The sequence below is a fragment of the Myotis lucifugus genome, unplaced genomic scaffold (genome assembly GCF_000147115.1).
Source record: "Myotis lucifugus unplaced genomic scaffold, Myoluc2.0 scaffold_18, whole genome shotgun sequence".
In the NCBI taxonomy this organism is placed as follows: domain Eukaryota; kingdom Metazoa; phylum Chordata; class Mammalia; order Chiroptera; family Vespertilionidae; genus Myotis; species Myotis lucifugus.
In genome coordinates, this window is record NW_005871066.1 from 13,540,302 (window position 1) to 13,568,063 (window position 27,762).

The window sequence follows — 27,762 nt, forward strand, 5'->3', positions numbered from 1 at the left end:
TTTTTATTACATCTGAAAAATTTTTTAACTCCTTAAGTTTAATATGTTATCCTAAAATTAGGATGAAATATGTACTTCATTAAAACGGACATAAACAGACCAGTGAGAAATAGTGTGAGGTAATGGCTAGGAGCATAATCACTGGAGCCAGACTACCAGAGTCTAAATGCCAGTTCTGTCACTTATTGGTTGTATCACTTATGACAAGTTACTTTAAGACTCATGACCTCTCATACCTTCAATATTCTTCCCTTTAAAACTCTGCATAATAGAGCATCTATCTAATAGGATTATGCTGAGAATAAAAAGAGTTAATGTATGTAAAGTTGCTAGAAAAGTGACTGATACATCATTATAACTACTCAAAAAGGTTTTGCTATTTTTATTAAACCACCCAGACTAATAAATTATCACATATTTCAATATATTACTTTTAATACAAGTTTTGTTTTTCTCTTAGATTATCAACTGTCAAATGGGTACTTCCCTTTCACCCTCCCCTCCAACATCCTGATTTAGGTCAAGGCTGTATCCTTTATTCTTTGTGTAAACTTGTGCAAGTGATGCTGAACTTTACCCATCTATAAATTGAACTTGAATTTAAACGAGGCTTACATAAACTTGATATGTATTTAATTACCATGCAACAAGATGCCAAGAAGTAGGCAATTGTTGGCCTGGGTTCAACATCTCAAGGATTTCAGGGTCAAAGTCTTGTGAGATTTCAAGACTTCTTTTCATCATTGAAATATCACTGCTTTGTTGTCTCCACTCTCTATGGCTACATTCCAGTCAAGATGAAAAAGTAATGGAGGAGAAGGAGCAAGGTGTTGTATAAAGAAACACACTTTCCTGATACCTCTAGGACTTCTATATACTTTCCTTGGTTGGATTGTCACATGGCCTGCGCTACATGCAAGGTTGTCTAAGAAGATTAATTTTTAGCTTTAATATATAAGAAATAAGAGAAAACAGGGATGGACTAAATGTTGATGAGTCTATTTACCGTATAAGTAGACTTATTTCATAAGGCTTTTACACACAGATGATTTAATGGGTGTAAACTTGCTTTTTAAACTTTGTAAAAAGAAATGTGGAAAAATAGAAACAGATATTGAATTTCCTAGAACATTTAATCCTCAGCATGTTGAACATGATTCTTCCTAAGAAAGATATAATGTATAACATTTTGATAATAGTTAATTTTCTATTTACAAAGTTAAATTATTTTATTTCTCTCAAAACACTGTAAGTTTAAGTTCAGTTTTTTAAAATGTAATTTAATCCTTATTTAATCATAAATATTATTTGAAATTGGAGAAATACTGATAAATGATTTTTTTCACTCATTCATGCAATATAATGCAGTAAATGGGTTCCAGAAAATCTAGACTTATAAATGCCAGATCACATTATTGCAAATTTAATAAGACCATTACATACTTATGGTGCTTATGGTCTAACACACCTACCAAGAATTTTGATTCCAACTGTGGTTTGGCATTACCTGGCATCAGATGTGCACACTGGCTTCGTTGTCAATGGAATTAATGCTTGTTCTTGTGGCTGTGATGAAACATAAGTGTTCAGTAATCTTATAGTTACTTAATGCCCCTATTTTTTCTGGTGCAAGAAGGGAGAACAGGTTGGGAGACATGCTGGGAAGGTCAAGAGACACCTTTTGTGAGATAGGGTTGCCTGTCCCACAACCTGTGGCTCTGTTCCAGTCTCATCCCTCCCTCCAAATGTAAGAACTTAACCTCACTTTTTTGGGCATTAGGGGCTGGGTGAATTTACCTCATTATGGGATTTTATTACAAATACTACTTAGTACCTATTATGTGGTAGGCACTGTATTTAGAACCAGGGGACTTTTGGTTAATGAACAAATAAATATATAATTATTAATTTGGATAAATGTTGTGACAAATGTTAATGAAGCACTCCAATAAGGGAAAAAAATGGCCCCAATACAATGTTTTGGAAATGACTTGGTGTGGAAGTTACATTTAAGGTAAAAACTGAAGGATAAGAGAGTATATCAATACTTCTTGCAGCAAACAGATGAATAACCTAAGTGGTTAGCTAATAAGCATCTTTAAGCAAAGGAACAGTTTAAGAGGAATGGCATGGTATAAGAAAACCTTATAGTATAATGCAGTACTTCAGGTCTCCTAATAATGTGTATTGGGGTGGAAGGGGGAGTACAGAACTTACTACCTCTTGAAGAGGCCAGGAAAAGGGGCAATTATTCTGGAATCTGGGTGGAGAGGAATACTCATAAAATTTTTGTATGTGTTGTAGAATGATACAACCACATCCTGGGAAGGCAATTTGTACTATGTGTTCACATGATCTTATGTTTTTATAAATTTGAAAAAAAAAAACAACAACCCATGAATACATTTTAGCTACAATCAGTCATTTTCCTTTCTGAATTCCCCTCTTTCATGCTGTCTATTAATGGCCATTTTAGGGATCCAGCCAATGTGAATTTTAAATGATTGAGATATTTGGATTTACTGGGCTTTACATGTGGTTTGTAATCACTTTCACAGACGTTAAGTTATATTTAGCCATTCATGTGTAATGCTGTTCAGCAAAACTTCTATTACCCATTTGCTGACTCACTCTGCTTAAGTGACAAATCCAGAAGTCTAATCATTGATATCTTGGGGTGCTAAGTACTGGGTACTAAGTACTAGAAATATTTTGAGTAGTGGAAGAGAAAGTAATGGGTTTTAAAATGCAAAAAACCAAAAGCTAGTCTGTGGAAAACCCAACATTCAAACAGGTTAAAATTTGGAGCAGAAGAGTAGATATCTTTGATGCCTTGCCAATTGAAAATATCTGTGAGAAATATATTTAAAAATGCAGAGAATAAAGTTAAAATAATACCATGCATGAGATTTTATGTCGAGAAAACATACGATTCGTTTGAGTCCCAGGGGGTATTGAAAAAACACTGTCGAAGAATCCCAAACAGCGCAACCGCGCTTTCTCTAAATGAGTACGAAAAGACCCAAACAGCGTGATAGCGCTTGTTTTGTTTTATGTCGAGAAATACCAAGCAGCGTGATCGCGCCGCTTGGGACTCAAACGGTTAAAAGTGCAGAGAATAAAGTTAAAATAATACCATACATTTTTTCTTTTATGGTGGAAATTGTACAAAATATAATTTACCAGTGTTCCTGTGTTTGTAGAACACCAAACTAAGCAATAATGTAAACATCTATGTAAATTATAATACATATTTTACAAATCCCAACTATCAATATTTTTTTGAGGTCTAGTGATATTTTATTTAGAAAAACAGATACCACTGAAGCCACAAGATTTTATTTTTTTCTTTTAAATGCCACACTAATTAGGTGTAAGATAGTCCTGAATAATAAGAGTATTTACACATTGAATACAAAATAAATATAAAATAACTGAAAAATTAGTTATCCAATGATTCATCTTGCATTTCCACTGTTCACCTTCTGTTTCATTTTTCTTTGTCTTTTGTAAACCCTTTTCTTTCTTGCTTTTAAATCAACTTTTGGCTCTGGTTTTACCCACTATATTTCTATAGGTTTTTCCTCAGCTGATGTAACAAAAACATTTGCAGTGTAATCATGTGGAAGGATAGTCTTTGGTTCTTTCTCAGTTTTGGGGCCTCTTTAACTTGCTGTTTCTCCTTGTATTTTGCAGCTGTGATGGATCTTACGCATGTCTTACGCTAATGCATGTTTGGTGACTGGTAGTGAGGATTTTCATATAAAGTTGGTCCTCCAAAACTCCCCTGGAAAATCTTTATGAGATTTAAGATGAAACAAAGTCCTATTTCTACAAGAGCAGCATCTTCTATGATCTGAAAGTTCCGAAACCATATCCTATTATCCAAAACAGTTAAAGTAAACACGTGGTCCACAAATGGTTGGTTTTGGGGATGGTAGCGTGGTGTACTAAAGATCAGAATTAAGAGTTCTTTTAACAAAGCATAATGTGGTAATTCATCAAAAGCAGGGTCAAAAGACAAAAGGGGCCGAGAACCTTTCAAACAGTTTCCAGTCATCTTTAGTTCAGGGAAGGTCTGAATATTTTGAAGTAGGAATTTAGCAGATGGTCCATGATGTGAATTAGAAAGTCACATATAGAGATCTTGTTTCTTCTTACCTTCAAAATAGATACATTTATTGCAGTTTTTCATTTCACAAAGCTCATTAATCACAAATAACTTACCTTTACGATCCATTTTAGTATCTGCTTTAGAATGAGGCATCAACATTCCTAAGTCTTGCATTAAATGTCTTGTTCTGGAATTTATTCCTCTGGAAGAAAAGATGAGAATCTGTTCCTTATTTTTCCACTTGCCCTTGCAAAAGGGGTCTGGGGTGCGATTTCTGTCTTCTTCCTCCGCCTCTTCTGCCTTGTCAGGCTGCTTAGCTGGAGGCCGGGCATCTTTTTCTGTTCTTTCTTGGCCTCTTCATCGGATTGTGGGACTGCCAGGCCTCCACGCTGCTTCCTCTTGGTCTACCAATATTTTTAACAACACTGGTAGATAGAATAATTATCTTTCTGTTCACTTGATGGAAAATGTTTTCATGAAATCAGTGTCACATGCAGAGGTGATTAAAGAATATGCAACCACATGCATATAAGCATAACCAATGGACACAAACAACAAGGGGTGAGGGTGAGGGCAGGACTTGGGGGTGGGGGGGGGCAATGGTGGGATAAGCACACATTTGTAATACCTTAATCAATCAAGGGGAAAAAAAGAATATGCAACCAAGTAATATACTAGAGACATGTCAATATTATTACTTTATCTCCTAGATTTTTTAATTTTTGTGATATTTGTCACGCCTTAGTTAATTTTTATATGTGACTTCTCTTCTTAGTGTAAATATTTATACTTCTATCAAATATTATGTTCATAATATTGTTTTCTTCTTATATTGGCTCCACAAAACTTAATCTGCCCTTGAACCAAGGGTGTTTTCTGAATAATTATCTTCTCCAGTAAAGAAGGAGATAAGGAACACTTAACAAGCTTCCGATGATTTACCTTACTTGCCCTTAATAAAACCTTCTTAAACTGGTGCATAAATTGAACCATTTCTGGGAAGATACTGCCTACTTTGTTGTTAGAAAAATGCCAGCAACCTTCCATGATCAATTATACTCTTTCATTCGCAGGAAGTAAAATGCCTTGTGTGAGAGAGAACTGATTCCAACTGATGACTATCCTGAAAACAGATCTCCATGACATCATGTAAGTAAATTAGTAAGACAGTTTATTCTAAATATTCTCTTGTATTGAAGCCATTACATAAAAATACACATAAAAGGTAATATTTTCAAGAAAATTTTCATCTAATAAATCATATCTCACTCAGAAGCATATTCATTGTGTGTTCAATATTGAGAAGCCTTATCAATGGCTCATAATTGTTATTAACCTTATGATATCTACATTTAGCTATTAGCATAATTGGTTAAATTATATTAATTATTGGTTAAAAAACACACTAGATTATTTTAATTTTCTATCTATGTTAATCTAAAACATATTCTTCTATTTCTAAGTCAAATCTTTGGAAAAATATATGTAAGGAACAGTGTTGAAATGCTGCTACATTTGTCCTTCAGACTTAGGAACATTGCAAAGAATGTGTGTCTACATATAAAGCTCAAAATATAAGTCATTGTTATTTGTCATCCAAGTATGTATGTCCTTTGGTGAATAGATTTGCTTCCACAGAACAGAGTGATATGTTTAAAACATGAAACTGATGATCACTCATATACTTAGCTTCTTCATTATCTCCTCATGTCTCTAGAATAGAATTGGAACCCCTTAACACATCTCCAGGCCCTGACTCATTTCTCAGTACTCTGCCATTTCATACTGTACCATGTCATAGTATCTGATTATTTGCATAACATCGTCTACTGCTTTGGCCTCCTTGCACATTTGTATTTAGTAAGGACAGTACTTATGGTTATTTTAATCAAATTTCATATATTTGGAATAATACTTTTTCTATTAAACGAAGCTTTTGAAAAGATGATGCAGGTGTTATAAGACTGGTAATTAGTTTTACTAATGTAAATATAATTATATAAATTGATCTAATATTGAGATATTAAATATTTTTCATTTTAAAATATTTCTTGCTTGACTTCAGATATGGTTTGAGCATCTAAAATCAAAGATGAATATGTTAAATAATAACACAAAATATTTTCAAGTTTTAAGCATCTTTCTATTAGAATACCTTTGTCATAAATCACATTTTTAATTGACTGTTTAATATGTATGAATAGCACAAATATACAATATATATAAACAGTGCAAATTTTTAAATCATTTTTTTAAATCTAGGAGAAAAATAGTAGTTTAAATTTTTTTAATGTAAATTATTTCTGTATTATTTGTATTATAAGAATTATGTTTTTAAAGGGATGGAAAAGATTTTTCCACTTAACATTTTTATGCAATTTTTATACATTTAACAGACTAATAAAATTCCCAAGTAGTTATTCACAAGTTGCTACACAGAAGCATCCATCAAAGTAATGTTTACCTTGAAACATTATACAATCTAGAATTTCTATATCTTATGAATGAATAAATAATGGCCTTATAGTCTATTGTTGATTCACTCCTGTATTCCAAAAAGGCTAGATGCAAATACTGTGGACTTAAAAAAGCAAACAACTTTATAGCAAACAATTATAAAAGTAAATTTTATGTTTATGCTATAGATGTAGTGAATACATTTGTAACAATGTAAAGTTTTAATGTTTAAAAGGAGATGAAAATAAATTTACCTTACTGCCTATATTACTAGATTACCTTTAAGTAAAAAATAAATAACTAAATAAACTAACAGTATTGGGAAAGCTGATATTTAAGTAGAAATATTTAAAAATTGCAAATATGTTATGGGCCTCATATACTGTCCAGGCTGAAAGAGCTTATGCCAAACCAGAGGCTGGGTGAAGGGTTTCACAGTGACTGGGTATTGACAAGGATCCCACATCAAATTACAGTATAAAAAATTACAGTCCAGAAGCTCGCTGGATGTCATGGCCAGGGTCAGGGGCAGTTCTAAGGGAAGTAGTCAAAGCTAGCAGAACTAACAAAAAGACAAGTCAAGAGGATGGAGGTGATGATGTATTCATTTTGAATTCTTGGAAACCCACTCCCATAAGCTCATCAAAATTTGATAATAAAATGTAGTATGGGAAAATCAGTATAACATAATAAATCCTCGCCAAAAATACAAATATTTTCAAGTCAAATTAAATACTGTAAGTCAGGCTACAGGTTTTACTTGACATAAAATAAAGCTAATAGATATTTAATTGACAAACTCGATGACTTGTTTCAGAAGTATTTTTTTTAGATCAAAGATGGTAAAGGATAGAGTTACAAAGAACAATAGCTTTGAAATAGTGCATAAGGAGTAAAATATATTTTCAATAGAATTATAAGGTGAAAAAATTTAAAATCTTCATCATAAGCATCCAGGGATGAATTCTTTATGATAGAATTTGATTGAAATAACTATTTTCTATTGATCTTGGAGTTATCCAGGCACCCTGCATGTCAAAGCTCCATGCTACCAGACAGATATAATAAATGCTATTGAAGAGAACCAATTAAATGTTCTCAAAGCAAACCAAATGGGAGCTAACTTGAATTAGAATGAAAATCAGAATATACTTTCTGATGACTTTGTTCTCAAATATGCAGTGGGAAAATAAATTAAAGCAGGGCCAAATAACACACACATATGAAGATAAACTAGTGGTGAAAGAGGCTAAACTGTAAATGAGACAGACTCCAAGAGATTCATAAATAAGATAGTACCCAAATGAATGCCATTTTTCCAGTATTTTCACCCTAGAAATTCATAAATCCCACAGCAGAATGGCTTGGCACAGTTATCAAATGGGATTGAAGTATACAAAGGCAGAGAGCCAGAGATTAAACCATTGTTTCAATCAACAAGAAATAGATTATTACAATTGCTATTAGCAAATTCAGATTGGATACTCTAAAAAATTATTCAGAGCTGTAAAATATTACTAGATTTTCTTCTTTCTGTTTAACAAATAATTGAAATTGTCAACATTACTATTGAATGATACTTTTAGAGGAAAATCATTTTAATGACTTTGGCACAAAATTGTACAGGAATATATTCATAACTGATGTCTTTTTAAGAAATGACATTCAGGAGGTAATACAAAGTAAGGATTATGAGTATTTAGGGTTCAAATTAAAAATAAAACCTTTGACCCAATGGATTGAATTCTGGGTAAAAAGAGCTATTGATAATTATTTCAAAACTATCACTTTATGAAGATGCAATATTTCCCAATTTTACTACGAGAATATATTATACTTATTTATATTTTTGAAAACATAATATTAAAATAAGTGATAAAGCTACTCTATGCCCAGTATTAATGCAAACATTAAATTAATGTGGCCACATGACAAATAGAATCTAAAATTTTTCCACAAGCTACAAAACATTTCATTTACAAAGATCAATCAATGCAAACCAGCTGGTAATATTTTAGCAGTTAGAAAAAAATAGCAAATAGAAAATTTACTATTATTTATTTTGTTTATGTAAGATACCTATTTGACTTTCATGCAAGCATTAAAGTATTAACTTAGATCAAGAAGATATAATACGTAGGGAATAGACTTGTTATTTGGGGTAAGGTCAAACTATATATGTTATATTTAAAGAAATATGCAACTGTGTGTGTTCACACATTTTTTTTTTCTTTTTGGATAGTCAAACTTAGTTACATCTGAAAAGTAAAATTTTTGATGTAGTATACATTAAGATGGAAAAAATCATTTTCACATCTGCTTTTAAGACAATATAAGCAGGTCAGAATTAGAAAGATTCTGGCTGCTGACATTGAAAAATGTTGATTATAACATTACTAGAGGCCCAGTGCACGAATTCGTGCACAGGTGGGGTTCAGACAGCCAGGCCCCAATCAGAGGATCAGGGTGGGCCCGAAAGGAGGAGATAGTGGGAAGTTGGCCAGCCAGCCCACCCCAATCCAAGCCCAATCAGGGCCGGACCATCCCCGCCCCCAATTGGTGTGGTGAGACGGAGCTGGCTGGGGGAGCAGCCATAAGCCGATCAGGGTGGTGGAGGCTGATCAGGGGTGGGGCTGGCCATGGAGAGGGGCTGTGGGTGGTGGGCCAGCTGGCCCCACCCCCAAATGAGGGGGCAATTGGAGGCCAACAGCCTGGGGGAGGGGCCATGGGTGGTTGGCTGGCCGGCCCTGCCCCTGATCAGGGTGGTGGGGGCCCATCTGGGGTGGGGCCAGCCAGGGGGAGGGCTGTTGGAGGTTTGCTGGCCAGTCCCGCCCCCTATTGGGGTGGGGGGGGGGCAATCAGAGGCAGGGTTGGCCAGGGGAATAGGCTGCAGGCAGATCGCAGTGGTGGGGGCCCATTGTGGGTGGAACTGGCCAGGGGGAGGGGCTGCAGGAGGTTGGCTGGCCGGACGCCCCATTGGGGTGAGGGTACAATCAGGAGTGGGGCGGGCCCATTGGGGGTGGGGCTGGCCGGGGCAAAGGCTGTGGGGCAGTTGACTGGCCACCCCGCCCTCTGTCAGGGTGGGAGAGGCCCCAATCAGGGGCAGGGCAGCTTGGGGGAGGGGCCCGGGGAGGTTGGCCAGCCGGCCCCACCCTTGATCTGGCCAGTTTGCTGGCCACAGTGGGTGTCATAGCAACTGGTCGTTCTGGTTGTTACAGCATTATGGTCGCTGGCTTTTTATATATATATAGATCATGTGCTTATGATAATATTTTGGAAATAGATGGATATCATACATACAATTCTACTATTATACATATCATCTTCATTTTGCATTTGTTTCATAATGGAAGGCTGAATAATGGCTACCCAAAGATGTCCATATCTTAATCCCAAATTTGTGAATCCTACTTTACATAATAAAGGGACCTTGTAGGTGTGATTAAGTTAAAGATCTTGTGATGACTTATTATCCTGGATTATGCAGGTGTACTGAATTTAATCAACAAGGGTCTTTATTAGGAAGAGGCAGGAGAATTAGAGCAAGAAGTAGGGACATGACAACAGAAGCAAGCAAGAGGTTGAAATAATTCAATGAAGAGGCCAAGAACCAAGGAATGCAGGTGGCTTCTAGAAGCTGAAAAAAGTTAGGAAGCAAATTATTCAGAGGCCTCCAGAAGGAAGGGAGGCCTGCAGATTCCTTGATTTTAGGTTTCTGACTCCAGAACTGTAAGAAACACTTATTGAACATAAAATTAAATATTGTAGCATATCTCATCTATCAGATGATTTAGGAATAATTTAAAATTTTGGACATTTAGGCTGTTTCCAAAATTTTGCTCCATAAAAATTCTGTGAGAAATTACATTGATAATTCACTGAAGATAGACTTCTTGAAAAGAGATTTCTAGATCACAAGGCATAAACATTTTTCAAGTAAAATATATGTTGATGACTTGCTTTTAAAGGAGGTTGGGCCTCTCTCCTCAGCTCATTTAATTGCTTTCTTATCAGCTCTGAGTATTAGTTATAATTTTATCTAATAATTTCTTAAGTGAAAAAAATGGGCACTTTAAATTTGCATTCCTGATTATTGGTAAAGATTTTTTAAAATCATTGTACATTAGTTTTAGGTATGTTTCTTTTGTAAATAATTTGCCTATTCCCCATCTTTTTTAGTAGTTTTCATAATGATTTATCAGTTCTAATCATATTTTTTAATAAATTTTATTTTGTTGAAAATTCATATTGTGACCACTACTGCATATATTTACTTGCCTGCCACATTGTTGTGCTTGAATGTTTAGAAAGAAATAATATTCAAAGTGCATAAAATTTGATAATATTTTAAATAGTCAGTCAATATAAAATTAAATATTAAAATTACTTTCATATGTTCTCAGAAGTTACAGTTCTCAAGTCTTCAAAAGTAATAGGCAAAATACTTAATATAATGACTAAGTATCTACATTTAACCATATTTACTTAAAATGCTAGAACTTTTTATTTCTAAAATTTACTTAGATTTGTAAAATATTTTTGTAAGAATAAAAGTATTCACAAGTTTATCATTCAATATCCATCTGGCTTTAATTGTAAAGAACATGTATCATGTCTACATATGATTATTTAGCAATAATATAAATTATATTAATATTGCTAAATTTTCCTCTTTGTCGAGTGCAATACTTGCAAAATTCAACTGGGGGCAAAATTCAACAAGTTTAGGAACTAAAATTGAACACAAAGGAAACCAAGAAAGTGTATATTTAGCAACCACTGGGAAACCATACTTTGTTACACAAGAATCTAATGCATTCATGCTTTCTAAGAGAAAGGATATTCAAGTTAGTTTGTGTTTTCCTTTACCTAAATGCTCTGCTTCTCACATTTGCTCTATATTCCAATGTAGACTTTTTCTCCAGAGTCAACAAAGGTAGTCTCATAAACCCGCATGATGTTTGGATTAAGACACTTCTAATTTCAAAATATGGGGGCAAGAAAAGTGAAGAAATATTCCCCTTGGACTTAAATAGCATTAGTCATGAGAGTAAATGTTAGGGTTACAGAATTGCTCATGTGTTCATTAATACATTTTTGGGGTGGATAAGTTCCTGAAGTTTTAGGCACTGTAAAGTGTAGGTCCTGGGAAGGGCCCTCTATACCAGGTGTAAGGATGGTACTAGGAACTAGTGTATGTGTAGTGTGTTAGATTGGGAGCCTGTACTGAGGGTGAGAAAGACTTCTTGTCTTCTTTTAACAAAATATCTTTGTTTCCAACTTGAAAAGATGTGTATATTATTAATCTAGGGTTATTTTTATTATGTTAAAAAAACCACTTAACAGTCCTGGCTGGTTTTCAGTGGATAGTGTCAGCGTGAGGACTGAAGGGTCCTGGGTTCGATTCCGGTCAGGGGCACATGCCTGGGTTGCAGGCTTGATCTCCAGTAGGGGGCAAGCAGGAAGCAGCTGATCAATGATTCTCTCTCATCATTGATGTTTCTATCTCTCTCTCTCTCTCTCTCTCCCTTCCTCTCTGAAACCAATAAAAATATATTTTAAAAACAAACAAAAACCACTTAACATAAATTTTACCATTTTAATAATTTTAAGTGTACTGCATACAGTACCATAGTATATGCAACAAATCCTAGAACTTTCATTTTTTTTAGAACTTTCATTTTTAAAAACTGATTTAGATGGACTTTTCCTTGTTGGAAGATATTTGTTCATTGATTCAATCCCCTTACTAATTATTGGTCTTCTCTGATTTTAAGAAATATATTTTTCATTATTCAGTCTTGGTATATTTCTAGAATTTTATCTCTTTTCTTCTAGATTGTCCATTGTTGGTGTATAATTATTCATAGTAGTCTCATATGATCCTTTTTATTTCCATGGCATCAGTAATGTCTTCTCATTCTTTTCTGATTTCTGTTTTTTCAGTCTTATAGGAAATGAAAGTTTGTGTCCCTCCAAAATTCTTATGTTGAAATTCTAATTCCCAATATGATGATGTTAGGAAGTGGGGCCTTGGGGAGGTAATTAGGTAATGAGAATGGATCCCTTGTGAATGAGAATTGTGTCTTTCTGATGAGAGACACAGACAGCTTGTTTCCTTTCTTGACTCTCTACCATGTGAGAATACAAAAAAGAAAATGGCCATCTGCAAAGTGGAAAGCAGGCCCTCGTCAGACAGAGCACCTGCTCACTCCTTCGTTTTGGAATCCCCAGCCTTCAGACTGTGAGAAATAAATGTTTGTTGTGTAGGCCACCCAGTTTATGGTACTTCTTTGTAGCAGCCTGCACTGACTAAGACATGGTCTCTTTTTATTATGTTAAAAAACCATTTAACAGCCCTGGCTGGTTTTGCTCAGTGGATAGTGTCAGTGTGAGGACTGAAGGGTCCTGGGTTCAATTCCGGTCAGGGGCACATGCCTGGGTTGAGGGCTCGATCCCCAGTAGGGGGCACTCCACTCTGATGACACTGCCAACCAAACTGCACACCGCTGGAGGCTATTTCGGTAGTGGGCAGGGCCTTGCCTGCACTGTAACCTTTCTTAAAAATCTCTCAAAGGTTCACAGACCCTCAGGCTGACTTTGACGTACCTTGTGCCTTTTGCTTAGTAGTCCCAGGCTCATCACTTGCCAAATCTGAATCTGCATTAACCTGGGGAACACCACTTGCTCCACCCTGGTAAACACCTGAGACCCTGCCTCACCCAATTCATGTAATACCTAAGGCCCTTTCAGCAGCTGAACCTTATGAGTAGCCAACAGGCAATGGCATGACTCAGGACGCCCTATGACTTTTGCTGAACTGCCCTAGGCCTGATACAGTGGGTGGAAGCCAACCTTGGTTCACAGCAGTGTTTCTCCCACAAGCCTCCAGGTCCAGCACGGGCACCTGCCAACCACGTATCACCTTGTAGCTCCTATCAAGTGGCCTTGAGCTAGTCACAGGCAGTGGCTGGACTTGGCCTGCACCAGAGACCCTCCCAAGAGGCCCAAAACCAACATACCTTCTTGCTGACTGCAGACCACCACAGAGTAATATTCGGATAGCTCCACAAGCGGCACAGCTAAATGGTGTTTTTGGTAGGCTCCACGCCCAGTAAAGTCAATCTCTCTGCACTGGTTGTGGGCAATCCTCACAGCCAATCAGCCTGGAAGGTCAGTTCCACTTATTGATGTTCCATTAGCAATCAAAGCTCAACTAACTACTACAGGAGGGCACACACAACCCACACAAGGGAGACTTCTGGAGCACCAGGAGCAAATAATGAGGGAGACAGTGCTACTGGGCCCCACAAGAAACCTACTAAATTAAGCCACCCTGCCACAAATGAAACATATGGCAGATCTACCTAATATGTAGAAATAAACACAGAGAGGCAGCCAAAATAAGGAGATAAAGAAACAAGTGTCAAATTAAAAATATCAGAAAACTCCATAAAAACAATGAAATCAAATGAAGGCAAGCAATATAACAGATACAGAATGCAAAACACTGTTTATAAGAATACTCAAAAAATGTAATGAGAAATGCAACAAAGAGAAAGTAAACATTTTAAAAAAAAGACATAGGGGTCTGGCCAGTGGGGCTCAGTTGCTTGGGTGTCATCCTATGCGCAGAAAGGTTGCCACTTTGATTCCTGGTCAGGGCACATGCCTGGGCTCAACCCCTGGTGGGGATTATGCAGGAGGCAGTTGATCGTGTTTCACTCTCATATCAATGTTTCTCTCTTGCTCTCTCTCCCTCTTCCTTCCACTCTCCAAAAACAATTTAAAATCTTATATAACAAAAGTCTAATATGCTAAGTGTCCGGTCATCCGGTTATCTGTTCAACCAATTACAGTGTAATATGTTAATGATATGGTAAGGCCACTCAACTGCTCACTATGATGTGCACTGACCATCAGGGGCAGACGCTCAGACTGGTAGGTTAGCTTGCTGCTGGGATCTGGACGATCAGGACTAAGTGAGACGGGCTAGACACTCCCTGGAACCCTCCCGTCGTCCCTCCCCAGCTGGCCAAACTCCTGCGCCCCTCCCTGGTCCTTGTTATGCACTGGTGAGGTCCCTTGGCCTGGTCTGTGCCCTCTCGCAATTCAGAACCCCTCAGGGGATGTCGGAGAGCCGGTTTAGGTCTGATCCCACTCAACGTAGGAGCTTCCCCCTGGTGGTCAGTGCGCTCCCATAGGAGGAGCACCACTCAGCCAGAAGCTGGGCTCACAGCTGGCAAGCACAGTGGTGGTGGCGAGAACCTCTCCCACCTCTGCGGCAGTCGGACTGCAAGAGGGTGTAGGCTGGGCTGAGGGACCACCCCCCCTCCCCCGTGCATGAATTTCATGCACCGGGTCTCTAGTCTTACATAAAAGACATAGAAACCAAAAAAGAACATAAATACTAGCAAAGCAAGTGTTGCTAGACTAATGTCATGTAAACCTACATGTCAAGATTTAAAAATATATATTATTACTTTAAAATTATAGTAGAAAATCTTTTATCCATCTCCTGTTTATATCCATTTTAATGAGAATTATATTATTTTATTTAGTTAGTTTTTGTTAAATATCACCCAAGGATATTTTTTCCACAGATTTTTAGAGAGAGTGGAAGGGATGGAAGGAGGATGAGAGAGAGAGAGAGAGAGAGAGAGAGAGAGAGAGAGAGAGAGAAGAGAAACATCAATGTGAGAGAGACACATCAATTGATTGCCTCCCATAGGCACCCTGCCTGGGTCAGGGATGGAACCTGTGACTCGAGTAGGTGTTCTTGACTGGGAATTGAACCTTTGACCCTTTGCTGGGTGGGTTGGTGCTCTAATCACTTAGCCACATGGGCCAGGGCCATTTTAATGAGAGTTTTAAGAAAACTTGTTCTGCTCACAGCCCAGAATAGGTATTCAAGTTTGTACCATGAGTCCATTTGATAATGATTCATTGCTAGTTAGTCTATATTCAGACTAACAGTAAGGTTGTATGTCAAATTTTGTTAAGAAATAGAGACTACTGAAAGTCAGATGGTACTGGGATATGTTGTATATCTGTAACGTCATGTAGTGCCTGTGACTACAAATATTTTAAATAATTTGACAACTTATATACTGAAAGTAAACAGAGAAGTCATAAATGTAATGAAATAAAAATAATAAAGAAAACAGGTTTATTTATTTTTCTGATTTACTATATATATGATCTCAAAATATCAGTGGATTATAATAAGTACTAGTGGCCCAGTGCATGGATTCGTGCACATTGAAAGGAAATTAATTAGAAGAAAGATTTGTGTGGTAACTACATTACTGCAAAATATTACATGTCAAATAGGATATATAATATCTATCTATATAAACAGGGAATATGCTAATTAGCTGAGTGTCACGACCCCTCAGGAGGAGCTGTGTGCAGATGGGCAGGAGGGGACTGCGTGCCACCCCCACCCCAGCGGCAACGAGGAGGCTGGGGCTGGGGGCGGGCCAGAGCGGAGACACAACACACGGAGCACCTGCCCCCACCCCAGCAGACACAACATGCGACTGGTGCCACGCAGGTCAGGCGCGAGTCCCGGCCCCCCGCGGGATGCCTCCTCACACAATTTCAATCGCATGCTGGGCCTCTAGTAGTATTACAAAATTAAAACATTCATGTGATTGACACCAGTGAGAGCTTTATATGTATCATGCATGCGCAAATCAACGTTTATTTTTAAATTGCCAGTGCGTGTCATATGTCAGACGGACATATGACATATGGTTGGTCACTTAGCCTTTTATATATATAGATCAGGTTATTATCATGCCAGAGTGCATGTGATTGGTGGTTCAGTCAATATAGGCCAGGCAGGGCCAGGCTAGGTTTTTTATTTTTATTTTTTTTAATTTCCTGGGGCACAGGATAATGGGGCAGTGGCTTTCTGAGATGTGCTCATCTCAGTGACATATATAGCAGTATAAGAGGCCAAGCCAGACAATTCAAAGTATCTGAACCATGCTTGTTTGCTAAAATTTCATTGGTCAAATTAAGTCAAAAGTCTACCCCAACATTAATGGGGTGACAAAATCTGCTCTGCCCACACTAGTGAAAGGGGGTATGAAGGCAAGTGACAAAGGCCCTTAATGTAATATAAAAGGAGTAAAGCATTGAGAGCAAATATTCAGTGTACTATTAGGAGAAGAAGCGAGAAAAAGTTATACAGAGAGAAGATGACAAACATAACTGATGATTTTTTAGTTCACATAACACCTATATGTACCTATTGTAAATACATATGCCGGATTCTCCCTGGAGCTTTCCTATATGAAGTTAAATACATTCCTCTTCTTTGAAACCAAAGGGTTACTGAACAAAGGACACATTTAATATTAGCTAAATTGAATAGAATATATGTTAAGTAAAAATTATATTAAATCTTTCCCAAATTTAACTACATATAAAAAGTACAAAACATAAAATGTGTTGATCACAGAGTCTACTACAATGCTTAAATTTTACTTTTGATGTATTTTCATGGTAACTCTGCATCATTTTTCAGTTATTATGGAGTATTTTGTTTAATAAAGCCCTTTAAAAAAGATGTCACTCCTCCCAACTTCATCCTTACAATACTCTCTGTATGAAGGAGCACTCTATTTAAAATATTTTAAAGAAATTTCAACCAATTTTTACTAGCATTATGTTTAAGGAGTCACTGATGAAGAAAAACCATCAAAGTCTTCACTCCATTCACTTTCCTGCTTTAAAAGAGAAGTTTGAGGTTCTTATTGAGTGCTTTTTAATAAAAGTGAAGCACAAGTACAGAAAGTGACTTTTAAAAAGTTTTAAATTTTCTTATGCCTTCCTGTGAAACTATAAAGGCAAAATTGAGAATATTTGACCTGAGAATACAAGGACTTAAGACTGAAAATTTAAAAATCAATCAGCTTTATGAGGCAACTTCTATAAAATCTAAAATGTGGCAATTTCTAAAATGAAAAAGCTTAATATTTTAGTGTTCAATTTTTATTGGTTTTTCTAAACTTCCAAAGCGAAAGCTATAAAGGAGAACATAAGAAACAAAAAGGTGCACAGCACAAAATATTAATGCAGTAATTTCTTGCATTTTTATTATTCCTTCAGTACTCCAAGTACTTTTAAGGCAATATTTAAACCTTATATCACCTTGAGAAGGACTATTGAGTTAGTCATTAAAATGTAATTCTTGGTTATCGACACTATTAGAAATCTTGACTAAAACTCACCCATAATTTTATAAAATTAACCCCATTGAGCACTGTGTATTGTCATAGACTATTTTGCTTAAATATTCTCTGCTTGGGGGTAAAGTAAAAAAAAAAGTGGAAAAAAATGGAGTTCCGCTGCATTTTGTACAAAGCTCTTACATAAACACTGAGTTCCATGAACATATTTAATAATTCAGTAACTGAAATTACAAACTTCTACATGATTTACTTTAATAGATACTACCCAGTTTTGTTTAAACAAGAAGTTCTTAATTTTTCAGAGGTTGGGAAACTGAGAATTTGATAAAAATTAAAGGATCTTCTTCCAAGAAGAACAAAACTTATGCACTATACACAACCTACTATATACAATTTATGGGAGGAAAGAACTTCTGAGACCTATCCCGGTATTCTGCAAGCCCTTGAACCCCAGTTCAGTATCTCAGCAAGTTCAGACTAGTCTAATTTCTTCTTTGCCTTCATAACTTCTTTTCTTGGTTAAAAAAATATTAGTTTTTGGGGAAGAAAATTAATGGGATATATTTTCTACAAAGAAAACAACTATAATTAGGCTAATTAGCAACTTACAGATACCTATTGGGAATGTTAGGATAAATATTCAGATCTACTTTATTAATTGAAATAATCTTTAACTCATGATGATAGAAAATTACTTTAACTAAGTTAAATATTTATAACACTGTATAATTTATAAAAGGCTTTCATAGTCAGGGCCTTTCTAAAATCCTTATAATAAAATGGTTAAGTATGAAAGGTACATATTATTAGTAGCCCTGTTTTGTAAATTAAGACGGTAAGAATCAAGATTCAAGAGGCTAAATAATTTGTCTAAGGTGATTCAAATAGTATTCTTTAAAGCAGGAACTCAGGTTCTGTTCTCATATATCACACTATAATAAGGTAAATTTAAATGAATGCATGAATAATACAATTGTCCCTTGAACTTACTGCACATGCTGTCCTATTTCTTGAAAGGCTCTTACTGGTATATACACATATATATTTCTTTATTCATATGTAGTTATTGGATAGCTATCTGCTCTGTGCCAATGTGCTTTAAATAATGTTTACAATTGAGAGTCCAGTCCCTGCTCAATTGCAACTTATAGTGAATTGTGGGGTATAGCATTCAATTATCTTCTGTGCTTTATTTAAAGCCAACATATCAGAAAAATTAATATATTTGAAAAGCAAACTGAAATCTTGTTTAAGTCATTAAAACTATATAATCATTTCAGATGTGATGATACTTTGACTATGGATCAAAGATAATATATGTAGTAGAAAAATGTTTTCTAAATAGTTTTTCTGTAATGGTGATGAGGTACACTGATTCTTCCACATTTTCTTACTCAAAGCTTATAAGAAGGCTGTCTCAGTGTTTGGTTTATAACCGAATGAAGTTAATTGACACATTCAAGAACTTGCAAAAATTTGAAAAGTTAATTGTACTAAAGTGCCTGGGATTTGTTCAATATCATAAGATTTCATAATGACTTGTTGGACAAAAGGATTGATGAGGTATTATTGCTCAGGTTTAAAAACTCTTCCATTGAAAATTTGAAACTGCTTAGGGGCTTGCCTAGTATATTTTTTTTAAGGTGGGGGAGAGAGGCAGCAACTAAGATCATGTCGTAAGTCTATGTTCTATCAGATCTACAACTCAGAGCACCAAATATTTGTGCAGATGAGGTTCATTGTTAAAAGCATTCATATCAAGTTCTAACTCAATGAATGTGTTGATAGATGTCTGCTTTGCCAAAAAAAAAATTAAAGTCCTAAAGGATAAAATAAATTAATTGATGAATATCTCAACACACCAGTTATTCTTGGACATTCAACATATTAATAATCCTGTGTCACCTTCAGTTGACAAAAGTTAAGAATTTTTTCTTAAATTTAAAAGACTTTGAGTCATTGTTATTTACTCTTGTGTGTCTATAAGAATAAAATCTTACAAAACCAGTTCATGGTAAAAAAAAAAAAAAAAGTATATGCTCTTCACAATCAAATTAAAATTCTATGAGCCTAGAGTTAAGAAATTTTCTTAGCCTATTTTAAATGCCTTAACCAGCTGAAATTCTTTAAGTACTCTCCAATTTATCTTTTTGAAATATGAGTTTGCCTTGTAATGAGAATTCTGTATTTCTTTCTTTTTTAAAAATATATTTTTATTGATTTAAGAGAGAAAGGGAGAGGGAGAAAGAGAGAGAAATATCAATGATGACAGAGTATCATTGATTGGCTGCCTCCGGTATGCCTCTCCCTGGGGATTGAGCCCACAACCCAGACATATGCCCTGACTGGGAATTGAACCATGACATCCTGGTTCATAGGTCAACATTCAACTACTGAGCCATGCCAGTTGGGCTGTATTTCTTTCTTAAATAGAAAACACGACGTTCTTGGTTTAGTTGTTTTCCAAAGAAGTAGATCTTTTTATGTGTAGTAAAGAAACAGACTGTGGCAAATTTATTTCAGACATACCAGATGAAAAATCTGTTCCTATAGCAAAACAGGCTTCCTTTGACTTTACCAAGACATATTCTTCAAGTAATAAGGTATTTTATGGAAATAAAACCTAAGTGTCTCCATCACAGGTTTCTCTTTGATATATTATCCCAAGAAAACCACTTATTTCCACAGCTGTTCAAAGTCTGTTATCTCCCCCCCCCATATACCTAAGACTATGGGGGTCATGGTAGTCTATCAAGGTTTCTCCATGAGCTTACGTTTGCTCATCTGTTCTTTCCTTCCTCATACTGCTAGAGTCTGGTTTCTTCCACAGTGTTCCTAAAGGTAATTAAACCCATGCCCACTTTATTTTGCAAGGCACCACTACAAAGTATTTGTTACTTACTAGATTTTTACAGGTCAAGGTTAGAGATTTATAGAACAAAATATCAAAGTGATGTGTAAACAATAGACAGACATGAATAGAGTAGGAACGATAGGCCAGTGTTTACTTCCTCACTCATCATAAATCCCAATTTTGGTTTATTATGTTTGTTTGTTTTCTCTGATCTTTTTATTGTATATTTCTCCACTTGCCCAATCTCCAGCTCAATCAAAAAGCAGATCAAAGGCTCTCTCTCTCTCTCTCTCTCTCTCTCTCTCTCTCTCTCTCTCCCTCCCACGTTCACACCTTTCTTTCCTCTTAGGCATGCACCTCCTAAACTCTAAGGGTCTTCACAAGGCTTGCAACCAGGGGAGCAATGAGCAGTGGCAGCTCTCCCAGGATAATCCTTGGAACCTGTCTCAAAGGCCCTTTTTCTCTGACTGTCCCATGAGCGAAGGCAGCCCTGCCTAGGCTCTCTCATTGTTTCTTCTATCTTGAGCCCTTCCTTGTTTCACTCTCCTCAGATTTAATAAATGTATTCTCAAAATCACCTGGACTCATATTGTGAAATCCTTCCTGCATTTCCACAAAGAAAAAAAAGAAGCAGGTCACATAAGATTCTTGGCACATGTCTTATGGTGACACTAGGGATATTTCATAAATCTCTCAAGGATATCTCATAAATCTCTCATGGGAGCAGCAATTGAGTTTGATTGGGTGCCTGTCTGTATGCCACTTGCCAAATGAAGTTCATGGGTCACAGCTACACTGTTTTGCTAAGTGTCTTCCCATGGGTGGAGAGAGCTCATTTCAGACCTTGATTTCATTTTGTGAACTTGATTCTTTCCCCTCCAAATCATCTGTATGGAGCTTTTGTGTCCCAGTTACTTCAGGCAGGGATCAAAGAACTGGCAGTACTTACCTATTTCTGAATTTAATGCCAAATAGATCTGAGGCTTTGTGCCTACTTTGTAATTTCTAACGTATAGTGGTATATTCTTTTTCTTGTTTTTGAGCATAGATATATATCTTTAATTTCCAAATATTTTCTATTGGTAACATTTGGGATGAAGAGGTGCATTTGAAAGTGTGAACTTAAGACAGTTTTTCTTGAGAAATCTATTATTTTTTTGATATTTTTTGTTTCTAATTTTTTTGGTTTTCCATTTGAAACTATTTTTAATTTCTTGTGCTTAACATTTTTAGAATACCAATTTTCTGAAACAAATTACTTAGAGATAAAAATATCACTATTCACATTTTAAAAATATTTCAAATATCTATCTAAATAGCTAGATTTTTATGCCTACTGAGACAGCTTATATTTCCTATCTACTTCAATTATGTTGTCTTTTATTGTTTTGATTGAAGTATTGTAAGAGACCCTCACAGATATCTAGTTGGAAAGAGTGGAAAGATTTTATTAGTTTTTTTCAAATAATGCTAATATTGTTTTTTATACTATTACTACCAAACAAAACTCAAATGGTAGTTTCTTAAAAGTTGTTTGCTATATATAATTTGATAGAACATCAACTAATTTTTCATACTTTATTAAATTAAAAGACTTGGCCTAACTGACATTTCGAATGGATCTTTTTCTCATCTGATTTTTAACACTATTAATTGATTATTGGGTCCATTTTCCTGTTTATATTTTCTTTTTTTGTGTGTGTGGTGTGTGGATTATGCTAATATGCCTGTGTCCATTGGTTATGCTAATACGCATGCATACAAGTCCTTTGGTTGCTTTCTAACCCTCCCCTGCCACCTCCGCTGCCATCTGTCTCTGGATCTATATATGAACCTGGAAAAGCTTTTTAGTTTGAGAAGCCTGTGGTAATTGACTACTTAGTGCTATCTCTAAGTTTTATGTAAGATGAAAAAAAAAGGTCATTAAAATATTCTATCTGGGCTAGAGTCAGTGGGTTACAAAAATAGACAGAAATTTAGATTTAAAAAACCCTAGTGATGAATGAAGAATTGTTCTTGAAAAGTGTACCTACTATATCTTATCTGTTAGTAACTGGAAAAAAGGAATTCAATGTAGGTAAAATATCCCTACCTGAGGTTCAATCACCTACAGATAATAATAATAATGATGTACTCCAAAATATTATTTGGAGCCCTAACCGGTTTGGCTCAGTGGATAGAGCGTCAGCCTGAGGACTTAAGGATCCCGGGTTCAATTCCGGTCAAGGGCATGTACCTTGGTTGCGGGCACATTCCCAGTAGGGAGAGTGCAGGAGACAGCTGATCAATGTTTCTCTCTCATCGATGTTTTTCTCTCATCGATGTTTCTAACTCTCTATCCCTCTCCCTTCCTCTATGTAAAAACTCAATAAAATATATTAAAAAATAAAAATGAAAATAAATTCTCCCCTTAAAAAAAAAAAGATCCCCCTCCTTTAAAAAATATTATTTGGAAAATGTAGACTAATAATTAGAATATCTTATAGTGAAATACACAGTTATATCATAAAAGCAAAGCAAAAGGCTTCCTAGGTGCCACTGGCTAAGAATTAAAGATAACTGTCTTTTAAAACAATACTGCTTTTCTTTTTACCAATGTGTTAACATTTGCAAGTCATAAATACACTTAAGCCTGAAAATCACAAAATAAACCAAAATATACCGAAGCAATGTCTTTATCTTCAGAAAGACTTGTATATTGTGTAGCAATTGAGATAAAGTTATACTCTTTACAAAGGTTTCTGCCATGTTCTAACATAATGATTTTATAAGTCACAAAAATCTTTTAAGAATATGATCAGTCCAGCTGGCATAGCTCAGTGGTTGAGCGTTGACCTATGAAATAGGAGGTCATGGTTTGATTCCGGTCAGGGCATATGCCCAGGTTGTGGGCTCGATCCCCAGTGTGGGGCATGCAGGAGGCAGCCAATCTAATGATCCTCTCTCATCATTGATGTTTCTATCTCTCCCTCTCCTTACCTCTCTGAAATCAATAAAAATATAATTTTTAAAAATTATTTAAAAATATGATAAAATGCATTCTCTCAAAATTACCTTAAAGTATTATTTTTAAAAATAAACACCTGATAAATATTGTCTTCCTGAATCTCAAACACCAGATAAAAAGATAGGATCCAGCCTAAAAATTACTGTGTTAAGGAGAAAGGTACTATATCAAGGAGAATATCAGAAAAACGATCTTACCTGATATATTAGATCAACCATAGACTCCTTTTAAATGAAGACCACCACTGTTTTAGAGCACAAAAAGAATGGCAATGCAAGATCTTGAAATGACTTTAGAATTACTCAAATTCAAGATTTTTAAATGTTTACTGAGTTTTTATAAATCTGAAATGCATCCATTCATTACCTCTGTTGAGAAATGTGATTTATTAACATTTTCTGGCTTTAGGAGGGAACAAAATTTATTGTAATAGCAACAAACTAGACCCTAGGTGAATATATTGTTAGCCATTTTCCAGGTCACGTATGGCAACACATCAGAATGATATATCCTATGTTGTAGTTAAAAAAGTTATTCCATGTTAGGACTGTGGAAGAGCTGGAAGGAAATAAAATGACATGCATTAAGTCAGAATCAAGTGAGTGGAAAATGGGGCACAAGATTAGGGAAAAAATTAACCCTAGTATTCAATTGAACTAATGAATAATGATTAATTACAGCAGAATGCAAAAAAAATGATGGAAGGATTCCTTGGATAGTGGCTTCATCCTGTTAAATGATTAACTGAGGTGTGTTAAGTTGTAAGACTTTAATTGAGCAAAAAATAGTTTGAATCATGTAGTTCCAAATAGGAAGTAGTTATGAGTGCTCCACTGACTGGAGCACAGGGAGAGACTTTTATTTTTTTTTTTAAAAAAAAGGCAGAAGAAACGCAAGGAAATTGTTGATTGGCTCTAGCTTAAGGCCAAGTTGGCTGTTTAAGATTGGTAGTCCTTGGGTTTTAATGTTGTAACCTTGAGGCAATTACAAGCTTAGATTTGGGTTTGCTTACATAGATTGCCATGGTATTAGAGACACCACAGTCCAATGGCCTCCTTGTTTAACTAACTTAATAATACTAGCTAAAAAAATTGCCATATAAGAACTAAACTTAGCTTTTTAAAACAGTTTTAGATTTACAGAAAAATCTAGCAAATACTACTGCTTCCCTGTTATTTATACTTTGCATTAGTGTGGTATATGTTACAATTAATGAACCCAAACTGACACACATTATTATTAACCAAAGCCCATAGTTTAAATTAAGGCTCACTTTCTGTATTGTAAAGTTCTATGGATTTTGACAAATATATTATGTCATTGAGACTTACAGTATCATAGAGAATATTTCCTGAATTTCAAATGTTCTTCCCTCTTCTTTCCTCCGTGACCCCCACCCCAAACCTTGAAAAACCCTAATCTTTTATCATCTCCATCATTTTGCCTTTTCTAGTATGTCTTTTAATTGAAACTATACTGGCTCCTTTCATTTATCAATATGCATTTAAGTTTATTTCACGTCTTTTCATAACTTGATAGCTCATTTACTTTTAGCACTGAAATTGTGGTATGGATATACTACAATTTAGCCATTCAGCTACTGAAGAATATCTTGTGTACCTACAGTTTTTGGCAATTATGAATAAAGCTGCAACTAACATTCACATTCAGGTTCTTGTGTGGACATATGTTTTCAACTAAATTTGGTAAATACCGATGAAGGAGATTGCTGGATCATATGATAAGACTATAATTTAGTTTCCTACAAAACTGTTACACTGTCTCCTAAAGTGGTTGTTAGCCATTTTGCATCCCTAACAATAATGAATAAGAGTTACTATTGCTCCACATCTGATATTTGGTGTTGTCAGTGTTTTAGATGCTCACCAATCTAATAGATGTGTAGTAACACCTGATTACTGTTTTAACTTGCATTTCCCTAGTGATGTGCAATGCCCAGCACTTTTCATAAACTTGCCATCTGTTTATCTTCTTTTCTGAAGTGTCTGTTTAGATCTTTGTCCATTTTAATGGGATTGTTTATTTTCTTATGGAGTTTTAAAAGTTATTTGTGTATTTTAGATACAAATATATGCCACTAATATATTTTTCAAGTATTTTTTTCCTAGCGTAAGGGTTATATTTCATTCTTAGTGCCTTTAGCAGGCAGGAAGTTTATTTTAATAAAGGCGAACTAATCAATTTTCCTTTTAAGGATTATGGTTTTGGTTTAGTATCTACATACACTGGGACAAATGCAATACTATATAGATTTTCTCCTATGTTATCTTCTGGAAGTTTTATGGTTTTGCATTTTACACTTAAGTCAATGATTCATTTTCAGTTAATTTTTGTGGAAGGATTAAATCTGTGTCAAGATGAACTTTCTTCTTAATTTTGCATTTCAACATCTAATGTTCCAGCAACATTTGTTGAAAAGACTATCTTTTATCCGTTCAGTTACCATTCCCTCTTTGTCAAGATCAGTTGACTCTATTGAGTGGGTCTATTTCTAGGCTTTTAATTGTTTCATTGATGTAGTTGTCTACTCGTTCACAAATACTATACTGTCTTGATTACTGTAGCTTTACAGTAAATCTTTTCGTCAGTATCAGTCTTCTGACTATGGTCTTCTTTAGTATTGTATTAGCTACTCTATATCTTTTGCATTTTCATATACACTTTAGAATCAGTTTGTTGCTATCTACAAAATATCCTGCTGTTATTTTATTTGGGGTTGCTTTGAATTTATAGATACATTTGGGAAAAAATGGTATCTTAGCAATATTGTCTTCTTATGCATGATCAAGGAGTATCTATTATTTAGACCTTTGATTTCTTTCATAAGAATTTTCTAGCTTTCCTCAGACAGATAGTGTGCATAGTTTGCTACATTTGTTCTTCTCTTTTTATGGTGTTAATTTTGAATTTGAAATTAAAAACATAATACCTAGTAAGCTGATCTCAGCTACAGTTTTCTGTGACTCATGCCTTACAAATGTCAGGGTGGTGACTTGCCTTGTGACCTCAATTCTCTGTTCATATGGTACTTCTCTTTATTCTGAGTAGTATTCCATTGTCCACTCATCTACTGCTTCCAAATCTTGGCTATTATAAGTAACACTGCAGTAAACACAAAGGTGCAAATATATTCTTTTGAATTAGTGCTTGGTGTTTTTCTGGATAAATTCCCAGAAGTGGAATTGCTCGGTCATAAAGCAGTTCTATTTTTCATTTTTTGAGGTAAATCCATACTGCTTTCCACAGTGGCAGCACCAATCTGCATTCTGATCAACAGTGCACAAGGGTTCACTTTTATCCACAACCTCACCAGCACTTTTTTGTTGTTTTATTATATAATAAACCATCCTTTTCATTCTCTGTGACTTTTTTCTTTTCCTTTAAAACTGTGAAGTTTCACAAAATTGCAAAATAACATAAATGAATAAGATGGGATTTAACATATGAGAAGTATGCATGAAAACATTAAAAATTTACAAAAATTTCACAGAGTGAGCCTTTTTTCAATACTGGTAGCTTAAATTTCTAAAATTGTAAGTAAAGATTGTATGCATATCATACTAAGCAATATCCACTGCATTAAGGAACAGACGATAAGAACAGCAGCCATCCAGAAAATAGAATAGTTGCACATGAACTGTCTGGCTCTCAGACAGTCGTTACCCTATTGAGTGAATCCAGACTTCCTGGAAACATGATAAATAATAATTCAGAGAGCAAGGAGTCAGCGGGGGTCTTAGTTCATCAGAGAAAATCTGGTCAGGTGACTGTTCAGGAGTTAGCTGTCCAGCCTCTATTACTAAATTAAACATAGCTGGATTAGTCTAGAGATGGGGGTTGCCTCAGTGGCAAGGTTATTAACACAAAGTCTCTGCATGCCCAATTTAGTTAGACAGAACTTAGCATTGTCATTTTCACACATTCCCATAACTGTAGGACACCACCCTGGTAGCCAGGGACCTCAGACTTGGGTCCTGTTTGGGAGCATCTTGTGTTGTAAAGGGTTTCTTCTCTTCTCTTCTCTTCTCTTCTCTTCTCTTCTCTTCTCTTCTCTTCTCTTCTCTTCTCTTCTCTTCTCTTCTCTCTTACTCTCCCCTCCCCTCCC

At 35.5% G+C, this 27,762-nt stretch overlaps 1 pseudogene; it reads right to left on the minus strand.

Moving 5' to 3' along the window:
- Positions 1-3,321: 3,321 nt before the first annotated feature.
- LOC102417565 overlaps positions 3,322-27,762 on the minus strand; it is a 30,132-nt pseudogene continuing 5,691 nt past the window's right edge.